At 35.1% G+C, this 18,239-nt stretch overlaps 1 long non-coding RNA gene across 2 annotated transcripts in view; it reads left to right on the top strand.

Moving 5' to 3' along the window:
- Positions 1–18,239, top strand: part of LOC143691565 (uncharacterized) — a 77,739-nt gene that overhangs the window by 57,897 nt on the left and 1,603 nt on the right. Inside the window, exon 5 of one of the 2 annotated variants that reach the window (XR_013179580.1) lies at positions 3,757–3,852. The exons of the other annotated variant lie outside the window; for it this stretch is intronic. This is a non-coding gene — a long non-coding RNA (uncharacterized LOC143691565). Of the gene's footprint in view, positions 1–3,756; positions 3,853–18,239 lie in introns of those variants that run through there. 2 annotated transcript variants of the gene reach the window in all.

Raw genomic sequence — 18,239 nt, 5'->3', positions numbered from 1 at the left:
TCTTTTTTGAATTGATGCAAATGTTCTAAGAAATGATCATGACAATGAATGTGCAACTATGTGATGATATTGCGAATTATTGATTATATATGTAGAGTGGAATGATCATGTTTTAAGAATGTTTATATCTGTTTGTTGTCATATTTTTTAAAAAAATTAAAAAATTATTTAAAAAATAAAAACTAAAAGAATGTTTGAGCTACTGGATATGGATTGAGGCAGACACAGGACAGTAAAAATGTAATGTTTCACCAATAAATGCGTATTATTTAAGTTTACAAGAAAAGCAATAGATTTAACATATTAAGAAGGTTGATGTATAGGGCCAGGGGTGACATGAAATGGCAGGGGTTGGGGAAGGGTTGGGAAGTGTTGAGGAATCAATGATGAGCTCCAAGTTTATCACTTCAGTGAATGCCTGGGAGGTAAGGCCATTTAAAGAAATAAGGTAAGAGGGAAATATGCTGAATCCAGTTTTGGATATTGTAGAAAATACTCTCCCAGTTTCAAATGAAGTAGGGCACAGGCATGTGATGATGGCACTATTAATTTCCTGCAGTGGACTTTGATTCAAGAGCTGGTAACAATATCACCTGTAGCAGGGTGCGTGCATTCTCTGTCTCTCTATCTTATAGTAATTGTAGTAGAATAGCATAATAGTTGAAGTAGCTGCAAGATCAATTTCTCAGTGTCAAAATATTGCCTGGTATTTAGTGCTCAGTTTTGTTCTATATCAGTAGATGTTCCCTCAATGAAATCATTCTGTATTACATCTTAGTAACTATTTCTAGCTGTTTAGTCTCAACCCTAGTTCTCTGTTACCTTCAAAATTACTTTTGTTGAACACATTGTCCACTTAAATGACCTAGAGTCAGATTCATTTGTTTGCAACTAAGAAATCTTGCTCAAAGGAGAAAAATAATTTAGAAGGAGAAAAATAATTTAGATGACTAAAGGATATACAATTAGAAATGTCAATAGCAAGTATGGATTCATGAGTCTTGGGCAGGAAAAAAAGAAGAAAAGAAAAACTACTAGATATGCATTTGTGGCACTGATAAGGACTTGGCTGGAAGTTGAAACCATTAGAATTAAGTTCCCTGAAGTGGCAGGTGGTGATAGTATCACAAACACAGGTGAAGAAATGACCTCAGGCTGGGATGGATACTTTGTTCTTCAACTAGAAGAAAATACTAAGACAGAAGTTGAGCACCTACATTCCCATTGAACTATTAATACTCATGACTGATTTTCTTTCCTTAAGTGCTTAAAGTTTTGTAATGACAGCAAAACACTCTCCTTCAGGCTCCAGCAGGAAGAATCTTTTTTTTTTACATGGGCAGTCACCGGGAACTGAACCCAGGTCTTCGGGCATGGCAGGCAAGCACTCTTACCTGCTGAACCACCATGGCCTGCCCAAGAATTTACTTTTAATCCCAGCTTTAAAAAATGCTCTTCTGCATATCTGCTTCATGTCAATGTTGACTTCACACCATTTATTCTATAAAAGATAGGTCTCTGTGATCAGTCGAAAACTTAATGTTTTCACGGGCTTCTCTACAGCTTTTACAACCAAACATCTCTCCTCCACTTTATACCCGATCTCACTAGAAATATCGGCAAAGTCAAATATAATAGAAAAAAGCACCTAGTTTTCAAGCAAATGCAAGAATTAAAGGAACTCAGAAGCTTCAAACGCAATTTTTAAAAAATTCTTCTGAATAGATGATGCCTGGCAAAAACAGGAAAAGTCTCAGATTAAAAATATAGATTATTAGATGATGACTTGCAATATTCTTTCTAGATTCTTTTATCCTCAACTACTCTCAATTCTGTTTTGTTTATCTTTAATAGCAGACACTGATAGTTCTAATTAAGAGCTGCATATTTTTAGGTGTTTGTCTGCAATTGGTTTAACTATTCTTCTTATACAAAAGAAGGGGGACTAAGCATTTTGAAATGAGGAAAAACATACTATCACCAATTAGTTTTGTTTATAGTCATTTGCAAATACTTCTCTTTTTGTTGTAGAAGATTGTATTTTCATTATCTTATCCCATGTCTCTCTCCATGATTTTGAACCCTACAGGCAGGGAACATGTTCTAGTAAATTTTGAAAATCCAGAAGCTAAAATAGGATCTGACATTAAGTAGCCATTCAGTACACATTTTTTGAAGGAGAGAATGAAGGACTCATGAAAGAATCAGAGAGAAATTTTGCCTATAAGAAGGTGAAAAGAAAGAGATTTAGTCGGTTAGGAAAGCTAATTCAACGTGCAGAATTCATTTTAATTACACATGTTTACTAAGTATTTAAATAAAGTTCCACGTATTTTGGATACAAAAACATGAGGAGCCTCTTTTGTAGGCTGCATAAACACAGAAAGGATTATTTGAGAAATTGCAGGAAAATTCTATCTTCCATCCTCACAGTGCACTTCAGAAACCATAAATATTTCTTAGTATAACAGAAACATTCTATTTCATACTTGTGAAAATGGGATGAGAAGAAAGAAATCTATTCTAACAAGATTTCACTAAATTGGTGCTACACTGAGCAATTTGAGATAACTCAGTCTTTGGAAGCATTGCCAATTACTAAAAAGTAAGACAAATAGCATCTGGTTTGCATAGTATTCACCTCCTTTGTGACTATGGATTCAGAATAAATAAACCATGATTCTTCCCTTTTCCTTTTGAGGAGTAAGAATCACCTTTTTTAGAACATTGACTGATTCCATATGCTGATATAAGGCTCAATATAAACTCAAGGATTCGATAAGGATGCTTTGAAAAATAATGTCTGAAATTAGCAGATGAAACTAAAATAATTAGATGCTGTCAAATGACTGATTCTGACAATAATATAATTAATTTTGCTATCCATTTTTTGTTAGAGTTTCTAAAGCCAAGGGCACAATTTATGCAATTAAATAAAACCCTGATGTTTAATCAAAAAGTAAAACACTCCAAGTAATATGGATTAGACCTTGTGGAAAAGCCAGTTGCCTCATAATATAGCCACTTCACTACAAATAGGTAGCATCGCTGCTCTGAATTTCAATGAATGATATCCTTCAAAATTAAAATTAAAAACCGAATTGATAATTGGGTTGGACTTGTGTCAAATTCATTTAAATGAGAAATCAGCTTTCAAAGATAAAAATCAAGTATCAACTTAGAGGAGTGCTTTCAGCTTTCTAAAGATATGTTTTATTTCTAAAATTTTCAAATGCTCAAAGAAGATGAAAATATATGTATGTACACACACATATATACACATATATTACAAGAAAAACAGAACAAACCTCTGTATACCACTTGCATATATTCATCAACTGCTAAAATCATCTCTACTTGTTCCATCTCGCCTTCTGTTTCCAAATGAACACTGCAGATGTCAAAACTTTTCTCTCCTGACTACTACAGCATGTATCTTCCAAGAAAAAGACATTTTCCTACATAACCAAAACATCAACACACTTAAGAAAATCAACAGTACTTTTAAAAGATGATATGACATACGTATTGGAAAGGTGTCACAGGATTTTTGTGTTTTTGTTTTTTACCCTACACAGGATACAGTCAAGATTCATGAATTATCTTGGATTATGTCACTTTAGTATCTAATAAATCTAGAAAAGTTCCAGAGCTGTTAGCTGGTATTCATATTTAATTCTTTGAAATGTCCATTTTGTTTTGCCGAATAATTCATATTTTGCATTAATATGTATATTTCTTTATGATTTGATTTAGGTCAAACGTTTCTGGCAAGACCACCTTCTGAGTGATGTTGGCAAGACTACCCCAACCCCACCCCACCCGATCCCCCTACACACTATCCCACTTCTGGAGGCAATTATTATTGGGTATTTCCACTATTGACAATGTCAAGAGTGATGCTCAGACCTCTCCACTGTTGAGATATATCCTTTCCTCTGTGTTCATAAATAAACTTTGGAGTGATATTCTGAGTCTTTGCAGGTATCTTTTCATCTAAAAGGATTTCCCCAATCGTTTTAGATTCCATTGATTATGCTTGCCTGAATCATTAAAAGTGCAGTCATAGATACAAAATGATGAATTTCCAATTCTGTCTTTCCTGAGTACATTCTCCCAAGCCCCGTAAATTTTTGGATCCTCTTTCTCCCTAGTAAGTTGTTTATTTTAGTCCAATGTTTTACCATCTATTATCTTCATTATTCATTTTGATACTCAGATTCACTCAAATTGGGTGAGTGGAAGCTACTTCAAGCCAGTTCCTACTTCTGTCACTAGTCTTTCAGCACTTCCTTGCTTTCCATTTAAACAAGTTGCTCCAAGTTCACCTTGAACTTTTCTTTCCACAGAACTAGAATCAATCATTTCTTCAAAGAGCCCTGGTCCTTCCTTTATAATAAAGAACGTTATTTACTCCGGAAGATTTTGGCGCTAGGTCTATACTTTTTTGCCAATCTTTAATTTCTTTCCTCCTTAGTTTCTTAGCTTGCACCTCTGGTGTAAAGATAAATAGAAGTGATGATTGTGCACATCCTTGTCTTATTACTAACCTAAGGAAGGAAGAGCACGTTTTCACCTTTAGTATACTGTGAGCTATAAGGATTTTTGTAACTGTCATTTATCAGATCAAGCAAGCTTCCTTCTACTTTTGGTCTGTTCATAGTTTTTATTTTCATAGTGCTGCATTTTATCTATTTACTTTTCTGCACCTACTGAGAAGACCCTAGTGAGAAGGGTTTTCTCCTCTTAATGTGATAGACAAGAACATTTGATATTTTTAAACTTTATGGAAATGATTTCAAACTTACCGAAATGTTGTAAGAATCAAAACAGTTCAAAGAATATCAATATCCCCTTTATCCATAATCACCTATTATTAATATTTTATTATTTGATGCATGCTTATTATTTGATTTAATTTAAAATAAAATTTTCTTTGGTATCTGATGCATGTCTATTCTCTCTAAAATGTATACAATTTTTTTTGTGAAGCATTTAGGGCCACTTACATACCTCCTGGTCTTTTGCCCTAAATACTGTAGTATTTATTTCCTAAGAATAGGGATATTACCTTACCTAATTCAGACACTTATAAAATGCAGTAATTTTTTTAATTCAGTAAATTTAATATCATTATAATACATTTATTTAATCTACCATTTATATTCCATTTTTGGTTGCTTCACTCCATAATATTGCTCTAGTGTTTTTTACCCTCCATTATAGACACTACTACTCTAGGGTCAGGAATTGGGATTCATCATCATGTCATTTTAGCCTTTTTAATTCTGAAAATTTTCCATAGTGTTATTTTGCCTTTTGTGATTTTGATATTGTTGAAAAATATAGTTTCCTAACCCTTTATTGATAGAAAGTTCCTAATTTAGTTTTTTTTTTTTTGATGTTTCCTCATGATTTAATTCAAGTTTTGCCTTCTTGTCTAAAATTTTTTATAGAATGATGTCATGTTTTTCTCAGGATATCACATCTTGGGGCACATATTTTCCACCTGTCTCTCACTGGTGATGTTAATTTTGATCTTCTTCTCAAGCTGTTGTCTGATTCTTCCACTGTACAATTGCTTTTTCTCCCTTGCAACCACTCAGCAGTCTATGGAAAACATTTTAAGACCATGTACTTATTATAGGCAAATGAATTTAATCTTATCAAGGGTAGGTTTCTGGCTATATTACGGCTGGTCTGCTGCAGTTCTCCCTTATCCTAGGACACAAGCCTTCAAAGAGCTCCCCTGAAAGCCTGGGCTCTTTACCAGGATCTCCTGGCAGGTCATAAACTCCAACTCTGACCTCCCAGAACTACACATTTGTTAAAAATCTCCGCTCAGGGGTGCAAGGGTAGTTCAGTGGTAGAATTCTTGCCTGCCATGCAGGAAACCAGGGTTCAACTACCTGCCCATGAACTTCCCCCAAAATCAAACAAACAAAAATTCAGCAAATGGTGCTGCAATAACAGGATACTCACATGGAAAAAGAATGAAATGTGACCACTGCCGTAGAGCATACCAAAACAAAACAAAACAAAAACACCTCTGCTCAGCTCTTTAGCAAACCAGCTTCTGCTGCAGGTGCTCTTTCTTTCTTTCTTTCTTTCTTTTTTTATTATATCCTTCCTATTAACAGCTTAGGAATCAAACTTAGCAAAGGAAGATTTCATTGAAATCTTGAAATCTACTTTTCAGCAGTTTCCATCCCCACCAGTCTCAGTCAGTTACAAATTTCAGATTTCAAACTTCTGCTTTCTGGGCCTATGGGATTGGAGGTTTCTATTCAGACTCTATTTTCCTGCACTGATAATTGGCAAATGCCTTATAGCAAAAAAATTTTTTAAAGGTGAATGTGGAGTTCGTGCCCATGTGTTTTCTTTCTCTGAAGGATCACAGCCCCTAAATTCTGACTGCTTTGGCTGATCTACAATGCATTCAAACAAATATTTTGTGTATTTTGCATTGCTTTTATGGTTGTTTTAGCCAGACAGTTATTTTTATACCAACTCTTCTTTAACAACCGGAACTGAAGGTCTACCCACTGTCTTTTTAATAATAGGTCAATAATGTATATTCAGCTTCTATTTCTTGTAACTGAGAATTTCATCAAATTAAAAAAAAGAAAATGAAGTGAAAATGTCAATACATGTGATAAATTATTTAGGAAACTTGGGCAAAAGCAGACCTTAGTGGTATAGAAAACATGCTGTCTCTTCTCATTTTTTTCCTTTTTCCTCAAACATAGATTCATTTTCTGACTTTCAGTGTCATACTCTGTTGTAAAGTACTGAATTCTATGGACCATATCATCTGGTCTTCCTCCACTTTGACTTCCAGTTGGGACCAGACACAGAGAGACTCTGGCAGTAGATTGGAGGGCATTAAAATAGAGACAGTGGGATTTTTTTATCTATATTCCCATGAAGCCTCATAACTCTTCTGGTCATTTCTGCATTCCTCTGTAGCTGTGCTTATACCTGCTATAAAGAAGGCTTTCATTCATGGCTTTAGCACCTACTACTTCCATTAAACCATTTTCTTTTCCTTGTCTCTTCAGGCCTACAGTGGTAAGAGTGTCCTACTTTTACTTCTCACTGGGTCCTTCACCATGCTTTCTTGGTTTCCTTAAATTTGCCTTTACTAGTATAAATAGTTGCTTCATTAAATACTCTTCAGTTAACCTTTGGAGAGGGCCATCATTTTCATACAGTCTCTGACTTAAGCATATATTAGTAATTACTGAGGAATACCCCTGAAGAAATAAAGATAATTGACACACAAGATTTAAAACATGATAGACTGAGGAGCTGCACCATATGGAGGCAGCTAGTGGAACTGATGAGCTGGCGAGGGGCAGGCCTGATGTTGAGATGGCTTAGGCTGTGAAAGCAATGAAGCATGCTGAAGGGCAAAACAAGCTGATTTTGTCAGTTGACCCACAGTTTCTTAAACTCACTAAAGTGCATGATCAAATCTCCTCTGAGTTCCAGGAACATTATGAGAAACTCAGGATCAATGTATTAAACCCAGATCAGAATCTGCTAAAGTGAAGTCCATTCTGCTTGAAGTTTGTTGGGGTTATAGGTGACTTCAACTATGGTACTTTCCTGAAACCTAGATTGCTTTCAGGCTGCATTGATGAAAACACCATCAAAAAAGTAAATGCAGAGAAACAGTTATGTCAGGTAGACAGAGCGAGGACTCTAGAAGTTGTGATTCAACTGAGCCTACATGACCCACGCTGCTACCTGTCCAACCACCTTTGGTTAAATTTATGTCTTTGAGCAATTGACGAGTATGGAGAAGGACTTCTTTCTAGCCTAATAACCAGGAGGTGTTCTGGTCATTCCCTGGTATGAACTGGCTCAAAGACAGTATTAGTGGAGTTTCAGTTCATTGTTTCTTGATTCTCATGACTGGTTATGTAAGAAATTTTATAAATTTCTTTCAGTTCTTAAATGAGATGATACACAGAGAATTTTAAATGTTTTTCTTATAGGTTATTAACAGTCAGCTTAAACTAACTTACACTGATAAAGATAAATGTTGAGCTCTTACTCACTGTATTAATTAGGGTTCTCTAGAGAAACAGAATCAACAGAGGCAAACAACAAATCAAAAGAAACAAACAGAATTAATAGGAAACATTTGTAAATATAAAATTTATGAAAGCGTCTCACATGACCGTGGGACTGTAGAGTCCAAAATTTGTAGGGCAGGCTGTGAAGCTGATGATTCCAATGGTGGGTCTGGATGAACTCCTCAGGAGAGGTTCACCGGCCAAAGCAGGAAGAGAGCCTGTCTCTTCTGAATCCTCCTTAAAAGGCTTCCAGTGATTAGATTAAGCATCATTCATTAAAGAAGACACTCCCCGTGGCTGATTACAGATGGAATCAGCTGTGGATGTAGCTGATGTGATCATAATTTAATTCTACGAAATGTCCTCATAGCAAAAGACAGTCCAGCACTTGCCCAACCAGACAAACAGGTGCTACCACCTGGCGAAGTTGACGCATGAACCTGACCATGACACTCACTTACTTCCAATGTAGGCCTACTTATTCATGTTGTTCTTGCTCAGAGGTCCAAGTCAATAGATCAAGTCATAATAATGACTTTATGATCTCCTGGCAATGTAGAAAAACTTCATGGTGGAACCACTTTTAATGCTTCTGCTTAGGAAGTGGTGCATGCCACACCTAATTAATTTTCACTGGCCAAAGCAAGTTTTAGTGACAAACCTCTTTCATAGGAAGAGGCAGAAAATATTTGAGCAATAAAACACTGTTCACAAAGAATTGCAGAAGAAGAAAATGGGGAAATGTACTCTCTGCATACAAAGTCAATTAAGTAAATGTAAACAAATCAGAGTGAAATTATACGTACCAAAGGTTAAAAGAAAATGTTGCCACATATCAGAGAGAAGTGTGATTATCTACAAAGGGTTAATAATTAAATTAAAAGTACTCTTCTCATTAACTGCCATAATAATTATATAATGATGCTAAATTCTGAGAAACTTAGACAACATGGAATTTTATAATTGCTAAACTTTTATCCTTGAGTGAAGACAAAATAAAAGTAATATGAACCATCAAAATACCAAGCAAATTCTCCACTCACAGAAAAAAACTATTAGGAGGTAGTAAAGCATGAGGAAAATGAGTCCAGATTAGAGGGCAGCAACCAAAAAAAATTCTAACTCTCCCCTCCCCCAAATCTCATTTCATTTTTAGTATCTCACAAAATAGGCAATAAAGAGGAATATAACATAGAAATCAAATGAAAAATTACCAAGATTATGTAATGTTATTGAACTTAACTACCCCTACTATAATGGGTTTGAAATTTACAAAGCATTATAAACTTTCTGAAGGCATTATAACTACCTGAAAACTAAATAAACTCTTAAATACATAGTCACTGGCATGAGTCTCATAAATTTCTAATAAAAATCAAGAAATAAAAGAGACAAAAATAATACGAATAAATTTAAACCAAGAAATCTACTATAAACATGTAAATCTCCAAATCCTAAAATACAAATTGCAATAATTTGACCATATTAACAAAAGTTTTCCTGAAAGATACAATGAACATTAATAGATAAATCACAAATTGGGAGAAAATAATCACAATGGTCATATTTAGCAGAGAGCAAGCGCCCCAAATTGCTAAATCAATAAGAAAAAAATCAACGATAGAATAGAAAAAAGAGCAACATATTTAACACAGGAAATCTTAGGGGAGAAGAACCACACAAATATATTGTCATATATATTTATATATGTATACTTGATGCACAAAAATATATTTTTGGATGTCAGGAACATAAAAAATAAAACAATAATAAGGTACCATTTCATACTCATTAGAATGAAAATATCTGCTAACCCCAAGTTTTGAAGGAGTTTTGGAGAAACAGAATTTTTCTTCATGGTGTTAATGGGAGTATAACCAGAACAACTTGACAATTAATTTTATAATATTTAGGAAAATTAGAAAAGCACATATTTTTTACTCAAATTCTACTCTCCACTAAAAAAAAAATCATTACCTATTTGTCATTGCTATTCTAATTAATATGTACCGTTTTGTATGCCTAATAATCTCTAAAGATTCTATTGGTTGTAAAGCATGCTTTTTGTTTTGACAATGTGCCAGGATACCACTACCAGGCAAAGGAATTGCTAATTACTGGAAAAACAAAATAAAACATATTCCAACCTTTGGCCAACTGTCTAGTCAGAAATCTAATTATTTGATAACATTTTTGTAGTTCTCCAAAATAGTTGATAATAGAAATTTCCCATTTTAATTTACTAGTGAAGGCTAAATGCATCAAAGTCTTAACTCATGTCATTTGTTTTTTCTTCCAAAAGAGAAAACAGTTTTGGAGGGCAAATAATCTTTCCTATTTCCTCTTGAGAATTCTGGGTCAAAGACAGAAATCCCGCTGGTATTTCCATCATTCTCCTCTCTATATTTTTTATGGACTCGGACAATAAAGTGGTGTTTCTTCTTAGCCTTTTATTCTTGATCTTGAACTAGAAGCCTGGTGGGCCTGTCAGAATTTTAAGGTAAAGTGAAAAGAAATTATGTACCATAGTGCCAGAAATATGAAAGGCAAATGAATAATTTTAAGTACTAGATTTTAGAGACTGAAATGAATTTGTTATTCATAAAAAAGTTTACTGAGGAATTTAAGAGAAGAGAAGAGCTAAATCAATAACAGCTGGACCATGAAATACAACTTAATTATTATGGTATTAATCCAGTGAGAAACAATGCTTTTTGATCCACCTTCAGACACTGTAGAAATTACTATAAATATATTACTTGATTATAGTAGTTTTTCCAGAATATGGTTATTTTATGAATGTAAGATACATTGTAAGGGTGCATTATTCAAGGCAGTACAAAATAAGGAACAAATTCATTCTGACAGATATTTGAATTTTATGAGTTTGAAGGAAACACATTTATGAAAAGTACTAATTAAAAATGAATAAAGAACTTTCCTAAATGTGATATTTTATGTCTTGTTATATTAATGCTTCTATTACATGTTGAACTTTAAGCAGAGAATCAAAAATATTCAGCTTAAACAATTCTGGCATCTTAAAACAAAAACTTCATAAAAGTCACTAAACCAGACTTGCAATTACTGAATAATACATGCCAAGTTTTACTTGTAGTTACTATGGTCAATCATAAATTTGTCTGATACTTACAACTTTTTTTTTCACATTTTCACAACTTCAGTGATTTTTTTAATCCTCTTTTCAGTTCTATCAATTTTTGCCTCACATATTTGGATTATTATGTCTTCTTGACCTCTTTACATAGGGTAATTTTTCTTGTTCTGGAGTTTGTCTGAAATTAGTATGGCTTCTCCGACATTCTTTTGATTAGTATTAACATGGTGCCTCTTTCTCCATTCCTTTATTTTTCATCTAAGTCATTTTATTTAAAGTGGGTTTCTTATAGACAACATATAGTTGTATTTTAAATACACTCTGACATTGTATCTTTTAACTGATGTATTTAGACCATTGAAGTTTAAAGTGATTTTTGATACAGTTGGATTAATATCTACCATTTTTGTAACTATTCTTTATACAATGAATTTTTTCTTTGTTTCTTTTGTTCTTTTCTAACTATTACGGCTTTAATTGATCATTTTATATGATCCAATTTTATCTCCTCTCTAGTATTTTGGTCATAATTCTTTTTTTTTAATGTTATTGATTGCCCTAGAGTTTACAATAGACATTTTAGCTAATATGTCTAGCTTCAAATAACACTATACTGCTTCACGTGTAGTAAGGTAATTTATACCACAGTATTCCTGGCTAATCCCTTCCATCCTTTGTAATATTATTCTCATTCATTTCATTTAGCCATATAAAATCAACCGACTTATTGCTACTATTACTTTAAAACTTATCTTTTATATCAATTTAGAATAAAAAGTTGAAGACTCTATTTTATCTTCATTGATTCCTTTTCTGACTCTCTTCCTTTCTTTAAATAGACTCAAGTTTCTGCTCTATATCATGTCTTTCTAGCTGAAGGACTTCTTTCAATATCTCTTGCAATATTAGACTGTTAGAGATGAATTTCCTCAGTTTTCTTTTGACTAAGGAAGTTCTTATTTCCCTTTGGAAGGATGATTTTGCTGGAGGATTCCCATCCTTTCTTTTCCTTTCTCCCCCCTTCCCTTCCCTTTCTTTTATTTTTTTCTTAACACTTAAAGTATTTCACTCCACTCTCTTTTTGTTGTATGGTTTCAGATGAGAAGTAGCTGTAATTCTAATCTTTGTTCCTCTGTAGGTAAGCTGTTTTCTCCCTACAGGTTTCTTTCAACATTTTCTCTTTGGCTTTGGTCTTTGGCAGTTTGGATGTGATATGCCAGATTTAGATTTTTAGGTATTTATATAGCTTAGTGTTCTCTGAACTTCCTGGATTTGGGGTTTGAGGTCTATGATCTAGTTTGAAAAATTCTCAGCCATTATTACTTGAAGTATTTCATCTGCTTTCTTCTCTTCCTCTTTTACTTCTAGTATTTCAGTAGCATGTGTGTATTACTTTGATATTGTTCCATATTTACTGTACTGTTGCATTTTGTTCATTCTTTATTCCCTTTGCATTCTGAAATCTTCCAGTCAAGTAAAGATCCATGTTTTAGTGGGTCTATCTGTCTGGCTGTGACCTTCACATATATTTCTCCAGTAGTAGAGCTCACCCCTCCCCCACCAGACATCCTTTGCTCCCTTTCCTGGCTGTAGTGTTCCTAATCTATGTCTTCTGAACCCTGATCCCTGTTGACTACATTTACTTGTTGTTGTTTTCTTTTCCCACAGGAGGACTAAAGGTGTCTGGAGTGGGAGCAATACTCTTTCTCCTTCTAGGATAGGACCCAGAAAAGTCTTTTCTCTGGAGAGTAGGCTTTTGCTATGGAGAAGGCTTTGGGCTTATTTCACAATGCTTACTACTCCCCTTCACCTGGGGCTATCAAGGAATCTTCCTCAGATCTTCACTGCGAGAACCTGATAGGTTTCCTAGAGGTAAAGCCCATAACATTTGCAGGCCCCCTAAGACTGTGACTCTCAGGAGCTTCTCACGCTCATATTACTATATATTCAGCTTCCAGCAATTCATCAAAATTGCCAGTTTTAACTGTTCCTACCAGTGCATAGCTCCAGCAGCTTCCACTCTAGGTAAATTGAACTTGGTTGTGACTTTAGATTCACCTGTCCCTCCAGATTTCATTGTGGCAATTTGCATTGAAATCTCAGGTTATTTGATGATTGTTGAATTCCCTTTGTCCAGCTTTTCCTTGTTGTCAAAATGGCAGCATTGATTTCCATTGTCTTTACATGTCAGAGCTGAAATTGTGTGCATATTATATTACAGATGAGTCACGGAACCTCAGAGACTCAGATCAAAGGCATTAATTAAAGACCTTGCACCAAAGTCACCGACCTATATAATGACAGTGCTGCACTTATGTTTCAAGTTTTCTAACTGAAACTCAAGATGCTTTCTGCTATACCACACTTTATTTCTTCCCAATTTATTATCTTTCTATATTGTAAGTTGGATCATTGTGCATAAAATCAACAGCTTCTAGCCCTTCAATTTTCTGCAGCATATAAGTGTGAATATATGTGTATATGCATACATATATATGCATATATGCATACACATATATCTTACATGCCTAATTTTATTACCACAAGAATTAATGTTTTCAAGGTTGCCTCAAAGACACTTTTTAAATCCCCTAATAAATAGCTTATTATTTTGCTATACCACTCCTACCTAAGTCATTTAGGAGAATCACTTGAATATTCACAAACTCTCAGAATAAATCATTTCTTCTGCTCTTGAACTTAACTTTTTCAATAGACATTCATCACTAGCAGCATTACATAGGGTAGAGGTAGATCGAAACACTCAGATGGAAAGGAATTTTTTATTTCTTTCAAATCTGCAACCTTCTCCATAAAGTGAATGAAGCTCATGAATACATTCTAGTTCTGAACAAAAGGACAGTACCTAAGCAGATGGTTTAATATTACATCAAATAATCTGGAGATAAAATCACCATGTGTTGTTTGTGCTTTCATATACAAAGATACTGAGACCTTTCATATGTCACTATGATTTCTATAGCAGTAACCCGTATCTTTTCTATTTCCCAGAAGTGACTACTTCAGTTGTATAGACTGCAGTACAAGACATCTTAGGGTTGAGCTGAATATTAATGCAAGATATAGTCATAACAACTCTAAGAGTACCTCCTCTTAAAACATCAGCTTTTTACTTTAATTCAATGTTATAAAACTCTCAAAGAAAAACAAATGATCAGGCTTTATTTTAGAAAGAATAAGAAAAAGAATCCACAGTTTTTTGTTGTTTTTTTTTTAACATTCTTTTGTCAGTGTAAATGTTCCAGTTTACTAGATGGAAAACTCCTCCAGGGGGGAAAGAAAGAATCCTCTTTATGGACTTTATCTCAAGAACTGGATCCAGATACTCTACATCCTCTACCTCTATGATCTATTCACCCCAGTTTATAGTGATATCAACTGAAATTCAGAGAATTTAAGAAATGGCAGCAACGGTAGAGACAAGTTTTAAATCCAGGCCTCACTGATCCCAAAGGTCATACTTTACTCATTATTTCCCATCACATCTAATACAGCACACATGAAATAGCAAGCATTTACTGGGTATATACAAGTCCTGTCACTTAAACTAGGCCCTAGTAATAAGGAATAATATGGGATAAAATCTCTGCCCTTTGACACATTTATGTAGTTCCTGATTAAAATTATTCATGTGATAAATACTTTCTTTTAAAATAGTTTTTCTCTGGTGACAATGGGACGGTGATTACTGAGGGAAAAGAGACACCTAAGATGAGCCCCCTCTTAGCCTTGGCATTTCTAGGAAAACTTTTCAGATGGCAATTCAAAGAAGGGAGTCCAAACAGAGCACAACGGTCTTGCTGCATTAATAGAAAAGATAGTATAGTTCTGGGTGACCAAGCTGTTTAGAATTTGCAGAACTGGGTGCTAGAGAAAAGACAGCTATGCTAAGAGGCTCTAATAAACTGTGCAGAGGGCTTTTGAATCCTTGGATAAATGCATAGGACGAATCTCCACAAAGCCAGGGCAAAACCAGTTGCTAAGAAAGAATAATTGATGGTGAATTGTGAGCTAAAATTCTACCAGAGCTCACTCATGGCTGAGAGATATTTGAGTCCTGATCAGCCAAAGTGGAAAGATGGTGAACACATCAGTCATTCAATGTAGACCTTGGAAAGGTCATCTGTAAAATATGGACAATAATACCTACTTGGTGGCGTTATTTTAAAGAATGGAGATAATACATTCAAGGCACATAAGCAGACTGGTTTGTACTGTTTGCTTAAAACAATATTACATTTTCATCTAGACTCTAAGTTCTTTTTCCTTCTTTTTAAAATGTGCTATATATGTGGGAACTACTGTTACTATAGATTTCTGCACAGTCCCTGTCCACTGTTTATTTTCCAATGTGTGTATCTGACTCAATAATATGCCTCCTTTTTAAAGAAACTTGAGATCAGAGAAAGTCTCATTTTTGTTTTGACAGTGGAAAAGCACTCTGGCATTCTCCTTGGCTTTACCTCCTGCCATTTGTGATCATCTAGACCATATGAGGAGAGATTGAAGAAAGAGAAAGACAAGAGTGAGGAGGAGAATACATTTAGGAGTCTGATTTCAGTAAGCCGTGTCCTTGCCCTGCCCATAATTTTTTTGGGGGGGGGGGGGGTGCGATGCATGGTCCGGGAATCGAACCCGGGTCTTCCGCTTGAAAGGGGAGCATTCTACCACTGAACCACCCTCGTATTTTTTTTGAACCCATATAGCCACCCTCCCCATTTTGGCCTAAGATAGTATGACTTGGAATGTCAATGCTTTATAACCAAAGATCTGCATTGAATATAATCACTTACATAAATTGCTGACTGAAATATTGTAGCTTAAGTTTTATGGCATCATAAAGTTGCAAAATTTCCAATAAGTTGGAAATGCAGAATGAGTAACATCACGCCAAGCTGTCTGCCTCTACTATGCTTGATTTTTCCATAGTGCTGCTCTATTAAAGAAATCTCTAGGAACAGGGAAGTTCAGTTAAGTGGCATTTAAACCACCACCAAATCCATTCAAGAAGCATCTGTTGAGTACCAATCATGTCGAAAACACTGTGTTTACACAGTGTTACACCTGCAACCCATGCCTAACAGTTGGAGTACTCAGAGCTCAGTCCTCAACTCCCTTTATTTCTTTATAAACAGGGTTTTAAAAAATTCCATCTATAGGCACATGACTCCCAAGATTAACCCCCACGCTATCAGTTCCCAACTTAGCTTTTCTTATATAATTGATCTGTTCATCTTTACGTCTGTTTGGTACTTCAAACTTAACTAGTTTAAAACAGAACTCTTCACTGTTACCCCTAAACTCTGGCAACCTGCGCAAAATCTCTTCCTGTCTCTGCTCCTCTCTATTATGACCACTTTCATCCAAGATTCTATCATTGCTTGAAAGGATCACTAATAGTTTCTAAACAAGGTTCTTTTCTTCGGCTTTTACTTACCTATAATTTTTGTCCATACAGCAGCCAGAGTAATCTTTTAAAGCATAAATTAGATTTGATCCTCTCCTTGATTAAAATCCTATATGTTACCTACAAAATAGGTACTGTAAGGATAGGTATATAGGTAATCCTATAGATTGTAAGAATTCGAGAATGCGAGAGTTTTGCCACGCAAAGGAAGACTCCAAGAGACGTTCTCTCATGCAACACGCAAGGGGTTTATTTACCACACATGCGTGGGGCTCACTGAACACGCAGGAACAGAGAGCCCCGAACCTGGGTTTTGGGAAGCCTTTTGAGGGCCAGGATAAGGGTGTGGGGTTTGAGGGTTGAACATTAGTTACAGGTTCTGCTTTATGCAGGAAGTAGATAACGAACATTTTGCAAGAAGCAGATAACAAACATTTTTCGCGCATGAGTCATGGGAGCTGCTTCTTGCAAGAAGCAGCTGTCTCGTGCAAAACTCCCTTACTCAACCTTCTCAGTTGCATTCTTAGATAAACTTTCTCCGGCAGTTACAACCTTGCATAACTAAGGCAGCAGAAAACCTTGCATAACAAAGGCAGCAGATAACCGCCCCTGGGAAGTCCCGGGTTGTTTTAGCCTGATGGGGCCCATAACTCTTTTCTTTATAAAATCCTTCTTTACATAAGAAAAGTTAGCTACTGTTAAGTTTTATAAAATCCTTCTTTACAAGATTACTTACAGAATTACCTGACTGCAAAGCCCTCCTGGCTCTGAGTTTCCCCTTTCATCTTATAATACTCCCCAATATTCAGTGCTCTATACACACTAGTCTAGGGTTTTGTCTGCATAGAGTGATCTTCTCAGTAATTTTCTTACTATTCAATTCTGCTCTAAGAACGAGTTCCTCAGACGATACTCTCCCGACTGCCCGATCTAAAGGAGTCATAATTATTTCCTAACTCAAGTTTATGCATCGTACTTATCATTACATTTTTGTTGTTTTACTGTCTTCTTCCTAATGGAATATGTTTGTCTCTATGGTTAAGCACTGTGTTCACAAGTATTTAAAGCAATTGTTGTAGTGGGTGTCAAAATATCTGCTGAATGAATAAATTAAGAATGGATTTTTTTTCTTTCCCTTTCTACATAAACTGCATTCATTTGCTTCAGCCAAGAAATCTAAAATCACTGTTGATTCTTCCCTTTCTCTAACTCCCCAATCAAATGTATCAGGAAGTCTTTTGGTCCCATTTCCAAAATAGATCCCAAATCTCTTCACTTCTAAACTCCTCCATAAATACCTTTTATGACCAGACCATTACAACCCTTGTTGGACTATCAATTTCCTACTTTTCTTCTTAGCTCTCTGTCCTAGCCAAACTAAATCAGATTTTCAACATTTCAGCCAGTGATCTTGTAAAAATGTAAATCAGATCGTGTTCACTGCTTTGCTTAAAACTTTTCATTAGACTTGAAATAAAATCCAAACTCCTCACCATGACCTGTAAAGGTGTAGGTGATCCAGGCCCTGCCAGTTCTCTACTTCTTGCTCACTTCTGCGTCAGGCGAGCTAACATTCTTTCTGTTCTTGAATATGCCCCTCAGGATATAT

The sequence above is a fragment of the Tamandua tetradactyla genome, chromosome 7 (genome assembly GCF_023851605.1).
Source record: "Tamandua tetradactyla isolate mTamTet1 chromosome 7, mTamTet1.pri, whole genome shotgun sequence".
NCBI lineage: Eukaryota > Metazoa > Chordata > Mammalia > Pilosa > Myrmecophagidae > Tamandua > Tamandua tetradactyla.
Note: the sequence above shows the minus strand (reverse complement) of the source record. Positions and strands in the feature narration are given on the sequence as shown.